The following is a 17,731-nucleotide window of genomic DNA, read 5'->3' on the forward strand; positions in this document are numbered from 1 at the left end:
TATTACAAAATAATGTCCATGCTACGATATTCATGTATCATACTTGTGTAAATCAATCCCATTAACCATTTATTACGTTGGAACACATATGGCAAGTGATAAATAGTAATTTCCAAGCCATTGAGGTGAGGTGAAGCATGGTAGAGATAGGTAGTGGTGCTTTATCAATCTGTAGCTACCCAGGCATGTGTGTTCTCTGAACATGCCATACCTGTCAGCCTTAGAGAGGGGGGAGAAAAGAGAGCAGCCACATGCCTGTCATTGTTATTGGATATTTTGTGTTTTCCAAGGTTAAACATGGCAGGGGGAATGAAAGCTTGAAAGCCTATCAAGATCTTTTTCTCCCACCTTCACCCCACACACTTCCCTCCTCTTCAGTTTCATGGTAAACAATGTTCTCCAGAAACACGGGACCTTCCTCTTCTCCATGAAATGAAGATGAGTAGAGGAAAGACAGAGAGAGAGAGAGAGAGAGAGAGAGAGAGAGAGAGAGACAGACAGATAAAGGGAGAGAGAGAGAGAGACAGACAGATAAAGGGAGAGAGAGCGAGAGAGAGACAGAGAAAGAGAGAAAGAAACAGAGTACTGTTTACTGTTCATTTCTGATAGCTTATTTAATTTTTGTTTATTGTACATTTCACTTGCTTTGGCAATATAAACATATGTTTCCCATGCCAATAAAGACCCTTTGAATTGAATTAAATATATATAGAGAGAGACAGAGAGACTAATGATTTCACAGTTGAGTTTGTGTCAGAGCTGTCATGTCACCACTCCACATAACATTTGTTTATTTTAGTTAGAAAACTCCCTGAAGGGTTACGATCATGCAGTCATATCTAACAAGTCATATAACCTAACAATTTCACAACAACTACTGTATACACATAAGTGTAAAGGAACGAATACGAATATGTACATACAAATATATAAATGAGTGATGGCCGAACGGCATAGGCAAGATGCAGTAGATGGTATAGAGTACATTATATACATATGAGATGAGTAATGTAGGGTATGAAAACATAAAGCGGCGTTGTTTAAAGTGGCTAGTAATACATTACATCAAGATGGCAAGATGCAGTAGATACAGAGATGCAGTAGTATATACATATGATATACATATATATACATATATACATATGAGATGAGGGGTATGTAAACATTATATAATATAAAGTAGCTAGTGATAAATTGATTACATCAATTTTTCCATTATTAAAGTGGCTGGAGTTGAGTCAGTATATTGGCAGCAGCCACTCAATATTAGTGATGGCTGTTTGACAGTCTGATGGCCTTGAGATAGAAGCACCACTGCCTGTCCCCACTTTGATGCACCTGTACTGACCTCACCTTCTGTATAATAGCGGGGTGAACAGGCAGTGGCTCGGGTGGTTGTTGTCCTTGATGATCTTTTTGGCCTTCCTGTGACATCGGGTGGTGTAGGTATCCTTGAGGGCAAATAGTTTGCACCCGGTGATGCGTTGTGCAGACCTCACTACCCTCTGGAGAGCCTTCCGGTTATGGGCGGAGCAGCTGCCGTACCAGGCAGTGATACAGCCTGACAGGATGCTCTCAATTGTGCATCTGTAAAAGTTTGTGAGTGTTTATGGTGACAAGCTGAATTTCTTCAGCCTCCTGAGGTTGAAGAGGCACTGCTGCGCCTCTTCACCGCGCTGTCTGGAACTTTAAACTCTCCACCCTCTCCACTACTGTCCCGTCAATGTAGATAGGGAGCTGCTCCCACTGCTGTTTCCTGAAGTCCACGATCATTTGACATTGAGTGTGAGGTTATTTTCCTGACACCACACTCCGAGGGCCCTCACCTCCTCCCTGTAGGCCGTCTCGTCATTGTTGGTAATTAAGCCTACCACTGTAGTGTCGTCTGCAAACTTGATGATTGAGTTGGAGGCATGCATAGCCATGCAGTCGTGGGTGAACAGGGAGTACAGGAGAGGGCTGAGAATGCAACCCTTGTGGGGACGCAGATCAGCGGGGTGGAGATGTTGTTACATACCTTCACCACCTGCTTGCGGCCCGTCAGGAAGTCCAGGACCCAGTTGCACAGAGCGGGGTCGAGACCCAGGGTCTTGAGCTTAATGACGAGTTTGGAGGGTACTATGGTGTGAAATGCTGAGCTGTAATCGATGAACAGCATTAGTACATAGGTATTCCTCTTGTCCAGATATGTTAGAGCAGTGCGCAGTATGATGGCGATTGTGTCGTCTGTGGACCTATTGGGGTGTTAAGCAAATTGGAGTGGGTCTAGGGTGTCAGGTAGGGTGGAGGTGATATGGTCCTTGATTAATCTCTCAAAGCACTTCATGATAACGGAAGTGAGTGCTACAGGGCGGTAGTCATTTTGCTCAGTTACCTTAGCCCTGCGAGGGTTAAGACGTTTAAATGATTTACTCACGTTGGCTACAGTGAAGGAGAGCCCACAGGTTTTGGGAGCGGGCCGTGTCAGTGGCACTGTATTGTCCTCAAAGCGAGCAAAAACGTTGTTTAGTCTGTCTGGGAGCAAGGCATCGTGATCCGCAACAGGGCTGGTTTTTCTTTTGTAGTCCGTGATTGATAGACCCTGCCACATACCTCTCGTGTCTGAGCCGTTGAATTGCGACTCCACTTTGTCTCTGTACTGATGCTTAGCTTGTTTGATTGCCTTGCGGAGGGAATAGCTACACTGTTTCGGTCATGTTTCTGGTCACCTTGCCCTACAGTGGTTCGCAAGTTCAGTTTTGCGTGAATGCTGCTATCAATCCACAGTTTCTGGTTGGGGAATGTTTTCATAGAAGCTGTGGGTACAACATCACCGATGTTAATAAACACACCGAATCAGCGTATTCGTCAATGTTGTTGTTCGCCACAATGCAGAACATATCCCAGTCTACGTGATCGAGGCAATCTTGAAGCGCGGAATCCGATTGGTCGGACCACTGTTGAACAGACCTGAGCACGGGTGCTTCCTGTTTTAGTTTCTGTCTATAGGCTGGGAGCAACAAAATGGAGTCGTGGTCAGCTTTTCCGAAGGGAGGGCGGGGGAGGGCCTTATATGCATCGCGGAAGTTTGAATAACAATGATCCAGGGTTTTGCCAGCCCTGGTAGCACAATCGATATGCTGATAGAATTTGGGGAGCCTTGTTTTCAGATTAGCCTTGTTAAAATATTTGCCTACAATAAATGCAGCCTCTGGATATGTGGTTTCCAGTTTACATAGAGTCCAATGAAGTTCTTTCAGGGCCATCGATGTGTCTGCTCGGGGGGAATATACACGACTGTGATTATGATCGAAGAGAATTCTCTTGGTATATAATGCGGTCGGCATTTGATTGTGAGGAATTCTAAGTCAGGTGAACAAAAGGACTTGAGTTCCTATACACCACGTCTCGTTAATCATAAGGCATACACCCCCGCCCTTCTTCTTACCAGAGAGATGCTTGTTTCTGTCGGCGCGATGAGTGAAGAAACCAGGTGGCTGTACCGACTCAGATAGCGTGTCTCGAGTGAGCCATGTTTCCGTGAAACAAAGAACGTTACAGTCTCGGATGTCTCTCTGGAATGCTACCCTTGCTTGGATTTCGTCTAGCTTGTTGTCAAGAGACTGGACATTAGTGAGTAGTACGCTCGGGAGCGGTGCACGACCGCTCTGTCTGCCCCTTCTAAGGAGTCATTGTTTTCGGTCTCTGGGATCCGATCCATTGTCCTGGGTGGTAAGCCAAACAAAGGATCCGCTTCGGGAAAGTCTTATGCACCTAGGGCACCTAGGGCTGATGCATCATGAAATTTAGTCACCCGGTGATTGTCAAGCTGCCGGTCTCACAGTAATTGACTGTTAATTAACATAAACACTTCCAGCATCTCCTGGATGCCATGCATAGCCTACAAGCCATTGATGCAGACCTCTAGAACATCTACATTTTAAAAAGTCCAATAAATCCACTTAATACAGCCTACACCTTCACAATAAATACATTTAATTTTAATTTTAGCAGGTCTAAAGAAACATGATAGGAAGAAAATGTAATCTATTTCAGAACAGAATAGCATACTTTGAGTCGTCCTTATGTTAAGCCCTGATATGGCTATTGCATATGTCTGTGGGCTACACTGGTTCATTTAGCAGACAAGATTTGCTTAGAATTCCATGGCATTATTTTTTATTATTTTATAGTATGAAGAACACAACTGAACATAGCTGAATAAAATAGAAACAATGTTTTCTCCAAAGTGCGCACATTTCGCTATTTTGGGTTGAGCGGATAACAAAGAAATTTGGGTGACAAAATAACCAAAAACTGTAACCGAGCATGTTTTTAACAAAGGACACATGAAACCACGGCACATCACAGCCTATCAAATGTCAAGGTAAGCATGGAGAGGGATTAGGTTTCCTTCACCTGGTCATCTCCCCTCACTAATGTAGGCTAAATACTTTGCTGCATTGTTTACCCTAGGTGAACTTTCTGTGTCGGGTGTGGTTCCTCATACAGTATCTCCTTACACTCTCTCTTTCACAGACACACACACACGTGTACAAACACGACTAACAAACAAAATGACACACGGAAGCACACAGACACGCACGCACACACGTCTCTCAAAACATATGGTCTGCGTTTCTATGGCCACCAGTGAGCTCCAGAGACTGGGTTGCCATGGAGACAGCTGTGTCTTAATGAGATTCCCCAGCAGGGTATGAAGTGGGAAATGAGAACGTTCCATCAGACCCACGTGACAGGAGGTGGCCATTAGAAACGTGTGTGTGTCTGTGTGTGCGCAGTTTCACAGCTTCCTCTTGTGTGAGCCCACCCACATATCAGCTTTAATCTGGTCTCTTATTGATAGTACCTGGAAGTTCTTTGACCTGCACAGCTTTCTATCCCCCACCACCACCCCTAGTAAAATCATTATCATCCTGGGACATGAATGTTTGTCTCAAACGGACAGGTCATTATTTCCTCCTCAGAGATATCTGCACTCTTTCATTGACCTTGTTCAGTGTTGTATAACACATACAGTGAGTATTACAAACATTAGGAAAACCTTCCTGATATTGAAGTACACCCCTCCTCCCCTCCATTTGCCCTCAGAACAGCCTCAATGTGTGAGGGCATGGACTGTACAAGGTGTCGAAAGCAGGGATGCTGGCCCATGACTCCAATTTACCCCACAGTTCTGTCAAGTAGGCTGCATGTCCATTGGGTGGTGGATCATTCTTAATACACACAAGAAACTGTTGAGCATGAAAAACCCAGCAGCATTGCAGTTCTTGACACAAACCGGTGCACCTGTCACCAAGAAGGCTTAAAAATCATTTTAACCTGTCTCCTCCCCTTCATCTACACTGATTGAAGTGGATTTAACAAGTGACATCAATAAGGGATCATAGCTTTCACCTGGTCTGTCATGGAAAGCGCTTGCGTTCTTAATGTTTGTACACTCAGTATATACCACCCAGTGCCCACACTCTGTACTTACACGATAATGATATGATCGTCTGCCACGTAGCTAGATTAGAGCTAGATTAGAATAGGGGACTCATATACACCATATTCATTACATTACTATCTGCAACATTTGGAACATTTCTCCACCCTGAACATAGCTTGTGTGAACTATTCACTCCTTGGTGACGATACACGTGTCCAGTGGGTGTGGCCAGCTGGGGATCTAGACCGTGTGTGTCTAGACTGTGTGCTGCCGAGCTCAGCCACAACCTGGGGGGAGAAGACAAAACACACACAGAAAGACAGGGACCGAGGGACACACACACAAAGTTAGTCTCACCGTAATGTTCTGATTGGTCAGAGAATATTCTATTGTATTAGGATCTCTTTTAGTCCTCATTTGGAATAATCTTCCAAGAGTCCTTAAACATACAAATTCAATGTATAATCCAAATACATTTTAACATACACTGTATATACAAAAGTATGTGGACACCCCTTCAAATGAGTGAATTCTGCTCTTTCAGTCACACCCGCTGCTGAAAGGTGTATAAAGTTGAGCACACAGTCATGTAATCTCCATAGACAAACATTGGCAGGAGAATGGCCTTCTTGATGAGCTCAGCTACTTTCAATGTGGCACCGTCATAGGATGCCACCTTTTTAACAACTCAGTTCGTCAACTTTCTGCCCTGCTAGAGCTGCCCCGGTCGACTGTAAGTGCTGTTATTGTGAAGTGGAAACTTGTAGGAGAAACGACGGATCAACCGCAAAGTGGTAAGATCACAGAACGGGACCTCCAAGTGCTGAAGCACGTAGAGAGTAACATTTGTCTGTCCTCGGATGCAACAGTTTGGTCGGATGCCAGGAGAACACCACCTGCCCAAACCATAGCACCAACTGTAAAATTTGGTGGAGGAGGAATAATGGTCTGGGGCTCTTTCTCATGGTTCGGGCTAGACCCCTTAGTTCCAGTGAAGGGAAATCTTAAGGCTACAGCATTCAATGACATTCTAGATGATTCTGTGCTTCCAACGTTGTGGCAAAAGTTGGGGGAAGGCCCTTTCCTGTTTCAGCATGACAATGCCCCCATGCACAAGCGAGGTCCTAACTGAAATGGTTTGTCGAGATTGGTGTGGAAGAACTTGACTGGCCTGCACAGAGGCCTATCTCAACCCTATCGAATACCTTTGAGATGAATTGCAACGAGGACTGCGAACCAAGCATAATCGCCCAACATTAGTGCCCGACCTCAATAATGCTTGTGGCTGAATGGAAGCAAATCACCGTAGCAATGTTCCAAACATCTAGTGGAAAGCTTTTCCTGGAGAGTGGAAGCTGTTATAGTAGGGGAGACCAACTCCATATTAATGCCCATGATGTTGAAACGAGATGTTCGATGAGCAGGTGTCCACATACATTGTGATACTGTATAATGCACTGTTACAAACAGACATAATACACTGACATATTGACCAGATAAATACTCGACAGTCTGAAAAGATAGATTGGTTCCTACATCTACCATAGTTATGCACAACCTTCCAATTTATTATATTTTAAAGGTTCTAAAGTAAAAAAAGAAGGAAGGAAGCGCTGCTACGGTAGACAATAGTAGGTTTTGGTGGACAGAAGGTGCTCTTTGGTAAATTGGTCATCAAAAAGAAGGGAGGACCAAGGCACTCTTTACATAATTAATTAAAATGCCTTCATTTGTATTGGAGCCGAAACGCATCTGTTTTTCAATCTTTGTTTCTAAAGACTGTAGCTATCTATTCTGAAAGTTTATCTGGCCAGGCAAAAGAGGATAGGCTTCAGCTCTAGTCTAGTTCCTCTGGAGTTTTTTTTGTTACCAATGAGCCAGCTGCTTGCTCTTTAGGGGTTCATGCCAAGGAGGTGGGACTCGCAGTCCTGTGGGGGCTACTCTGGGGGGTGGTGGTGGGGGTGCAGAGGGGGCCATCTGAGGGGGAGTGGCTGCAGCTGCAGGAGGAGGAGCCTGGGTGGGCACGGCTGCCTCAGGGGGAGGGATCTCCACCGTCTTCCAGTCCTACCCTTCCTCCACCATGAGGGCGATCAGAGTCCCCAGATGCACTGCACGACTGCCCTCCTCCATCTGTGGGAAGAGAGAGACACACTTAAAATAATAATCACTTCATCAGATTGCATTTGACTTAGACTGCTCAAGAAGACTGAGGAGAGGGGGAGAAAGAGAGTGCACAAAATAACAAGTAAAAGAATGAGAAAGGAAGAAGAGCACTAGGGAGAAGAAAGAAGGGAGAATGAGTGAGAAACTAAAGAGGTAGAGGCCAAATGATAGGAAGAATGGAAAGGGAACCAACCAGGAGAGAGAGGGTTTTCAAAAGATGCACCTCGACACAACATTCAATACTGTTTCCAGAGGGACCATGAGCAGACCCTTCAATTCGCTGTGCGTCCATCCCCACTGCCTACTCAATCTACTTCATTTCCCCTTGCCGCTGTTCTATTCCAACAAAACACAAACAAGGGTAAAGACTAATAGAGGGGGGAATGGATTGCTTACAGTTTCTTAACCCCCCCTCCCATCGCACATTGATTCTCTCCCTCTCTCTAGCTATCCATTTCCCTTTCTAACAGAGTCAAAAAGGCACAGCATGGATGTCTCCTCCCCCCCACAGTCAGCTAGGTGTTTTTCCTCTGTCAATATTGATTAGTTCTAAATGATAGGGCTAGCACAATAGATGGGCCAGGGCCGCGACACTCCATCTATTTCCAAAAGGGATCCACTTATTGAGCTGTCATTCCTGCTAAAGGGCGTAGCTCTGTTTGCCAGATAGGAAGGAAAAATAAGACAGAAAGCACAACAACAGCTGTTGGCGAAAGGGAGAGACGTCTCTTTTGATCATGGCGACACAGAACTTGATCAGGAAGTTGGTTTCTGCGTTAGATCACACCACAAGCCCTTGTAACTGGCTGAATGACAGTTGGTTTTGAACCATAAGACTTGGAGGAAAACCCACAGCTGTGACTTGTTCAGCCCCACCTCCTCCAAAGTGCCCAAAGGGTTGACGTTTTTCTCAGTATGTCACATTCTGACCTTAGTTCCCTTGTTTTTGTCTTTGTTTTAGTATGGTCAGGGGGGCGTGAGTTGGCGTGGGCAGTCTAAGTTTGTTTTTCTATGTTGGTTATTGAGTTCGGCCTAGTATGGTTCTCGATCAGAGGCAGCTGTCAATTGTTGTCCCTGATTGAGAATCATACTTAGGTAGCCTGGGTTTCACTTTTGGTTTGTGGGTGTTTGTTACCGTGTGAGTGTTTGGGCCACACGGTACTGTTTCGTTTTGTTCACATCGTTTATTGTTTTGTTCCAGTGTTCAGTTTGTTTATTAAAAAGACATGAACACTTACCACGCTGCACATTGGTCCTCCTCTCTATCTCCAGACGACATCCGTTACACAGTACAATACTAAAGATCAGCTTTAATATTGCAGATAGATTGTAGCTTCCATCAAAGTTATTGTCGGTATAATTTCCAATCTGCCATATATTTTTTGTCAGGGGACTTGGGAATCTTTTAAAATACTTTTACTTATGTCTTATGTTGTACACTTCTTTTAATATACAGTATTTTATTTCCAGGGAGTTGTTTTTATAATTTGTTTTACTTTTGAACACTGTTTTGGGTGGGGGGGGGGCAATACAGTGCTTATTGTGTTTATTTTTTATTATTGAACTGATTTCATCACAATTTTTTTGCACGGGGGGTGTTGGGACTTTTTATTTTATTGTCGTGACTTATCTTGTAAACTTTTAATATGATGTTTTATTTAATTAGAGATTGATATTATCATTTCTATTTTGCAAATAAAAACATGTTTATAGTCAACACTTGGCTTTTCCTTGAGGGTGACACATTGGCAGTCAGGATCTCTAGTCTCCACTAAGTGTTGGTAACACCACATAAGGTTCCCCTTATCCAACTGTCGGTAGAGAAACAATCATTTTGCTGCTCAGAGATAAAACACCTATGTTCTTCTGCCTAGCATGGAAGTGGCTAGAATCTTCAGAGGTGTAAGGAATATTAGGAGACTGAAACTAGGGATATACTGTAGCTGCTGGAAGGTGACCATTGGTGATCATCAGGTCCTGTTGGAAGGTGAACCTTCAGCCCCAGTCTGAGGTCCTGAGTGCTCTGCAGCAGGTTTTCATCAAAGATCTCTCTGTACTTCTCTACGTTCATCTTTCCCTCAATCCTGACAAGTCTCCCTGTCCCTGCCGCTAAAAAAACATCCCCACAGCATGATGCTGCCACCACCATGCTTCACCGTAGGGATGATGCCAGGTTTCCTCCAGACGTGACGCTTGGCATTCAGGACAAAGAGTTCAATCTTGGTTTCATCAGACCAGATAATCTTGTTTCTCATGGTCTGAGAGTCCTTTATGTGCCTTTTGGCAAACTCCAAGCAGGCTGTCATGTACCTTTAACTGAGTGGCTTCCGTCTGGCCATTCTACCATAAAAGGCCTAAATTGGTGAAGTGCTGCAGAGATGGTTTTCCTTCTGGAAGGTTCCCCCATCTCCACAGATGAGCTCTAGAGCTCTGTCAGAGTGACCATCGAGTTCTCGGTCAACTCGTGGGTGAACAAGGAGTAAGGCAGAGTAATGATGAGACACCCCTGGGGTTGCCCTGTGTTAAGAGTCAATGTGGAGGAGGTGTTGCCAATGTTCACAGTCTGTGGTTTTCCTGTCAGAAAGTTAAGGATCCAGTTGCGGAGGGTTGTGTCCAGATCCAGGGCACTGAGATTGGTGTCAAGCTTTGATGGAACAATAGTGTTGAATGCTTAACTGTAGTCAATGAACAACATTCTCACATCGGTGTTCCTCTTGTCCAGATGTGTTATGGCCATGTGAATAGCGATAGAAATGGCATCTTTTGTGGATCTGTTGGAGCGGTAGACAAATTGGAGTGGGTCCACAGTGCCTGGCATGCCTTGATCTGGGCCTTGACAAGCCGCTTGGAGCACTTCATGATGACTGAGGTGAGCGCGAGAGGGCAATAGTCATTTTGGCATGTCACCTTGTTTTTCTTGGGCACTGGGACAATGGTGGTCTCCTTATAGCAGGTGGGGACTACAGCCTGAGACAGGGACAGGTTGAATATGTCCGAGAAGACGCCCCCAGCCGTTCAGCACACACCGAGGACGTGGCCAGGGACGCCATATTGGCTGGCTGCTTTGTGAGTATTCACTCGAAAGTTGTCCTCATGTCAGCCTCGAAGAGTGAAAGCACCTGGTCGTACGTAGCAGCGAGATTCTTCCTGGATGGATCGGTATTGTCTGCCTCGAAGCGAGCATGAAATGTGTTATGCTCGTCTGGGAGGCAGGCTTCGATGAGCACTGCATCGATATTCTGTAGTCCTTGCCATATATGACATGAGTCTATTCAAGTTTGAGTATGTATTATCGTTTTGCATCCCTAGTGGATTTGCGGAGATTGTACCTGCTTGCCTTGTATGCGTTGTGCGCCACCAATACATCAGGGTTTGTTCTGCTGACATTGAATAACGCAGCACGGGCTCTCAGCATGGTACGGATTTCCCCGTTCCTCCATTTTTGGTTGGGGTATATCTGGATTTTTATTGTGGGTACAACATCATCAACACATTTCCTAATGCTTGTGATTGACGATGAATATTCCTCAATGTTGATGGATAAATCATTTTATTATTACATTTTTGCAAACCCCCCCCCCCCCCCCTTTTCTCCCCAATTTTGTGATATCCATTTGGTAGTTAAGATCTTGTCTCATCGCTGCAACTCCCCAACGGGCTCGGGATAGGCAAATGTCCAGTCAATTATGCGCCATCCTATGGGGCTCCCGGTCATGGCTGGCTGGGATTGGGATTGAACCAGAGGCTGCAGTGGCAGCTTAGACTGCTGCGCAACTCAGGAGGTGGGTGGATGAATCTTCGCTGGTGGCTCCATCGAGTTGCTGCTTGTAGGTGGGGAGTAGGAAGAGAGACTTGATCTGATTGGCCAAAGTGGGGTGGGGGATGGCCTCGTATGGGTCATGGATACAGGATACATGTTGAGGATATCTTGTTGACCAGGAATTGTGTTAGAAAACATAACTCTCCACCCCCCAACTCATACCACAAGCTGGCGATCAATCCATTCAGAATATGGAGAAGCAGTCTGGTTGAAAAGCAGAGTTGAGTGTATTCTCTTTCAGCCCCATTTCATCAATTGAAGCCTTGCTCTGAGTTCACAAAGTACATTTTCCAGTGATTAGACATTAGCCATCAGGATAGTAGGAAGAGGCTGTGTAGCCCATCTTTTCAGCGTAGCTTGGATTCCCTCTTTCCTTACTCTTCTTTATCATCGGTATTACCTTAGGTCAGGGCTGCCCAATCCTCTTCCTGGAGATCTACCGTCCTGTGGGTTTTCAGTCCAAGAAGCAAAGTCGAGCAGGAACCGGCAAGACGGGTGCCCTCCTAAGCGCCACCATCTTATCCGTGTATACCCCAAAGGGTTATTATGATTCTCCTTGTAACGGATTTATAAACATGAGGACCACTAAGAAGAATGAGAATGACATGCCACTAATGATTACACATTGACAGGCTGTAATGAGTGTTTGGTTAGGACTGCAGCCAGGTTTTTGACACTGAGTGTATGAGTGAGTGAGAGACAGAGAGAGCAGGAAGGACAGAGATGGAGCAGTGGGGCAGTGATTGTGTTTATCCGGCTTATAATCCGGAGTGGAGGATGGGGAAAGGTGGCAGATGAGGTATCCATACATCTTAATTGTATTGGATCAGTGCAACACCGCAGTATATCATAAACTGTCTCTGACAATCACTGTCCCAATAGACATACATGCAGCTAGTCTATTGTACTACAACATAAAACCATTCAATTCTCACTGTGACTATGGTGCCTTTTCCTACTCCAGATTAGAGCTTGATGTTTTGTGGGACACATACTGAGCAGTGGACAAGGAAATGTACAACCACGGAGTGTTCCACAATGTGCCACACAAAGCATGTGACTGGGGTGTGAGGGAGAGAGAAAGCCCAGTGATGTTCCCTCCCCACTAATAGGCTCTCCATAAACATCAATTAGACAACCAGGTATTTATAGACTTATTTAATACAGCTGCCTAAGAAGCTGCTGCTGGGGGCTGTAATTCACACTCACACACATACACGCACCCGCACACGGACACGCAAACAAACACCCCCCCTTGCCACTGTCATTTTATTTTTTATTCGTCACATTATGGCATGCCATCTTATGTATGGATGTCTCCATCAATGAAGTAAAGGCATATAAGCACACATTTAGACTAGAGAGAGACAGAGGGAGTGAGAGAAGAAACACAAACACCACCAGTGGGGCTCAACACTGCCATCATCTGGCTGTTAAAGGACAGCTACTGAGCCATTCAGTCACTCAGAGTCATTTAGTCAGATACATGAGCAGCACATCAAATGGACCAGACAGGTAAACGATGCCGTTTTAACACAACTGACTCACATTATAACTTGATGTCAGTGAAGAACGATAGGTCAAGAGGGGGATGAGGACACCATTTTTAGTAGGCTATGCATGGATTTCAGAAAATAACCATTAATTATATATGATTATATTTATTTTTTGTACTGTTAATATGCACACACACTGACACTCCAACACACACATACAAACACTCACTTCCTAATATGCTCACACCCACACAATATGCACATACATTTATACGGGCTCTACACACAAACACATACGCACTCACATACAATCATCATACGCTGCTGCTAGTCTGTTTATCATATATTCTGATCCCTAGTCACCTTACCCCTATACAAATCTAACTCTTATTACTCCAGTATCCCCGCACATTGTAAATATGGTACTGGAAATGGCTGACCCTGTAAATACTGTACATGTGTCACATGATCCCCGGCTAACTGCTCAGTTCTTCTCCCAAAGAACAGTCCTGTGGTTTCCCTTCGCTTAGTATGTTTTTTCTCATTACCTCTCAGCATAAAGTACTAAAAAAACACATTCAAACTCCGTCCTTCTCATAGGCTCAACCTGTCTCCCAAACAGCTCAGTGGTTGATGTAGGCTTTCTAAACACTAAAACCTGGGTTCCTGGCCTCTTAGTCTGATTTCCAATTTTTCTCACCATTTGCATCCATTTGTTGTTTTCCTCAGATCCCCCAGGGGGTCCCGTGGCTGAGCCAACAAGGAGACCCATGGAAAGGATGATGGGGAAAACAAACCACCAGACCCGGTGTAGACTCTGTTTCCTCGTTATAGAATCTGATTGTGAGTGTGAAATGATGACTCCTTCTTCTGCTCATTGGCTAGAGCCTTTTTCTTCATCTTTCTTTCCGGCCTTTAGGTCTGGGGCCTCTGCTTTTTTCCTTTGGCTCGGACCTTCTTTCTCCTTCAGATGTTCTCAGGGCCCTGTTCTCCCTCTAGTGGCTCATCCATGGCTCCCACTCTGGGGGGTGCTTGCAGTGGGAGAGATGATACCAGCCGGACCTCTCTGCCACTCACAGGGCTGTTGGTGTCACTATGGTTACCTGGAACAGACCCATCTATCGTGGTTGGTTCAATTTTTGTTTGTGGACTCTGAATTTCACCCAGTCTCCGTTCATGGGAAGCTTGTCGGGGTCTTTACTTGGGGGAACCTTTTTTACTTTCCTGTGGGCAGAGTGGAGAGACCTCAGTTATGTCTATCTGTCGGTCAGTCATAGGTCGAACACCTGGTGTGTTCATGGGTCATCCTGTTAACTTCTCGTAAAGTGTACACACAATACCTTCGTTAAGGCTGCTGCACATTTTCATGAGGACAAGGGGCAAGCATTCCACCCAGCTCATTTTTGTGGAATGGCAGGCTTTTGCAAGCCCCCCTTTAATAATTTGTTTAGCCCTCTCAGTAATCTTACTCCGCAGGTGATAGATGGACACAAACTTCTGGTCACCCATCGTTTTAATCTAAATCTGTAATTAATTGACATTCGCTGGTGTGGTTTCCCTCTAACAAGTAAGTGACACCTCACTCAACCCAAATATATACATACACTTTTAATATGACATAGTCGAATTCTAGATAGGAGATATTACATAACTGGCTATTGGTGAAATGCATGATGTCAATATATGATGAATGGAATGAATGATTGATGAATGAATGTAGTACTCCGGAGAGGTAGGATGATTTTGTAGAGGTGGCTTGACGAGGCTGTCTGAGGCTGCCCTATCCTACGGGGATGGCCGATTATAATTGAATTAAATACTAGTTATTTTGTTTTTGGAGAGATGGTTCAGCGATAATCATCTATTTTCTATTTACATTAACTTTTAAGAAATGGCATGTCTGGACAGAGATGGCAGGAGAAAACGATATCCACTGGGATGGTTCATTCAACAAGACTAGGTTGGATTTAGTCAAGGAGATAATTCAGACAAGAAAAATTGACAAAATGAAGGGGAAGAAGAAAGGTATCCTTGTTTCAGAAACCGTGATAGGAATGATGATCTTCATGAACAAGGCTACCGTGATCAAACTAAAGCTGGAGAGAACAATAAAGTGAGGGAGGAAAGAAATGAGTCAGGACAGAGGCAGAACAGGAGTACTCCCCACCGCCATATGAGACTCAACCCAGAGGACCCCCGGGTGACTATACACAGATCTACCCTCTCATACCACTGACAAAAGAAAATGGAGAAGCAACCACAATTCTCCTCAAGGGGACTCTGATGAAGGAAGTGATGGACACAACGGAAGTGAGGGAATCATAATTAGGCAGCCTGTTTTTCCATCTTAGTTGTGGGTAGTTGACTTTGTTAGTGGCCTGTATAGCCCTACTAAGCTTCACGTTCTTTTTTGTTGTTTTTGTTTTCTTGTTTTTGTTGGCGACATTCATAATAAAAAGAAATGTACGCTCACCACGCTGCACCTTGGTCCGGTCATTTCCCTGACGACGTTCGTGACATGCGGACAGAAATCTACAACGGAAACACAGCTTGTATGTTTCAGAGTAAGTTCAGTACCCCACTTAAGGGCATAGCTGATTTTATACATGTGATAACTCCCTAGTGGTATGATCGCCTATGTCTATGTATGTACAATAAACTGAGGTTACCTTACAAGGCAACCTAGTACTGTAGCTTCTCTGAATTTATTAGCATTGCCCACTGTCACACAAGATCAAAATGTCAAAACCAGACCATGGTTACTTGTCTTTATCTAGTTTTGGTCTGACTCAGACCTAGCTTGCAAGCACACACTCGCAACAGCCAGAGCTTAACCATAAAGACTAAAATAGATAGCTTGTACAACATATAGTGCAGAATTTTTAGACACATAGCAACAATATCTTATTATAAGATCTGTAGCAAAAATGATGATTCTTAAGGTCCCCTTAATCAACAATGGGGAGGGTCTTTGGGACCCACCCCCTACAGGACAAAGAATGAGTTTTCATTCAAAAACAAGGACATTTCTAAGTGACCCCAAACTTTTGAACAGTAGTGTGTGTATTATTTATATAATATATATAATTTATATAATATGTCTATGTGTCTATGTCTATATATATATAATATGTCTATCATGCAATAAAATGCAAATTAATTACTTAAAAATCATACAATGTGATTTTCTGGATTTTTGTTTTAGATTCCGTCTCTCCCAGTTGAAGTGTACCTATGATAAAAATTACAGACCTCTACATGCTTTGTAAGTAGGAAAACCTGCAAAATCAGCAGTGTATCAAATACTTGTTCTCCCCACTGTACCTTTGATGATCTTCATATGGTTGCACTCAGAAGACATAAATTTATTCAATAAATGTTCCTTTTGTTCGATAAAGTCTCTCTTTATATCCAAAAATGCGTTTTGTTCGCGTGTTTTCTTCAGTAATCCACAGGCTCAAACGCAGTCACAACAGGCAGACAAAAATATCCAAATTGCATCCGTAAAGTTCATAGAAACATGTCAAACGATGTTTATATTCAATCCTCAGGTTGTTTTTAGCCTAAATAATCAATAATATTTCAACCGGACAATAACATCGTCAATGTAAAAGGTAAACTAGAAAGGCACTCTCTCGTTTGTGCACATGAAAAAGCTCTGGTATACGGCAGGGTCCACTCATTCAGACTGCTCTTACTCCCTAATTTTTCAAAATACAAGCCTGAAACAATTTCTAAAGACTGTTGACATCTAGTGGAAGGCATAGGAACTGCAATTTGAGTCCTAAGTCAATGGATACTGTAATGGCATTGAATAGAAAACTACAACAACAACAAAATCCTACTTCCTGAATGGATTTCTCTCAGGTTTTCGCCTGCCAATTCAGTTCTGTTATACTCACAGACACTATTTTAACAGTTTTAGAAACGTCAGAGTGATTTCTATCCAAATCTATCATTTACATGCATATCCTATCTTCTGGGCCTGAGTAGAAGGCAGTTTAATTTGGGCACACTTTTCATCCAAAATTCCAAATGCTGCCCCGTAACCTAAAGAGGTTTTAAAGGCCAATTCTTATGTGCACATGACTTACACTGACAGGGAGGGAATAGCTGTAGGCTATATTGTAAAATTGTCCTTTTTTGTTTTACCCTGTGGGTCACATTCTCACCAGATCAAAGAGAGGAAAGAAGTAGCCCAATGGAAACCATCATTGGGATCACTCAACACAATAGCTATGTCTCAAATGATGGGCTCCATTAGGCTTTGGCCAGTTACAGTACAGGGAAGTTGTCAGTTGAAACATCAAGTTTCAAGTTTTATTAGTCGTATTTACAGGATATGCATGGTATACATTGTTCAAAGAAATGCTGACTTGCATGTTCCTTTTCGACAATGCAACAACAATAAGAAAAAAACGAAATATAACAATACGAACATAAACTAAAAGGCAGTGTATTGGGGGAGGGGGGATGGGGGCAAGTGTATAAATTGATCAGTATAACACGAGTCTGGTACTAGCAGTTGTGATGTGTGTGTAGTATGAATGTGGGTGTCATAGCCAACAACCTCCCTCCTGGATGAAGTCCAGTCAATTAAGATTCATCTATCCTAAAATAACAGCGTCCTGACAAACTGTGTAGGGATAGAAGGAGGAAGCAGAGAGTGATACATTACATGATGGTTGTTATCATGTAAGCACTGTGGACCATGTCAGATATCTTCATCTAGCCTTTCTTCTTCCATGCACCCCTGCCTCCATTTATTAATCTATCCGTCTCACCACTGGTAATATCGATGGCTAAACGTTGACATAAATT

Source organism: Oncorhynchus kisutch, linkage group LG22, assembly GCF_002021735.2.
Source record: "Oncorhynchus kisutch isolate 150728-3 linkage group LG22, Okis_V2, whole genome shotgun sequence".
In the NCBI taxonomy this organism is placed as follows: Eukaryota; Metazoa; Chordata; class Actinopteri; order Salmoniformes; family Salmonidae; genus Oncorhynchus; species Oncorhynchus kisutch.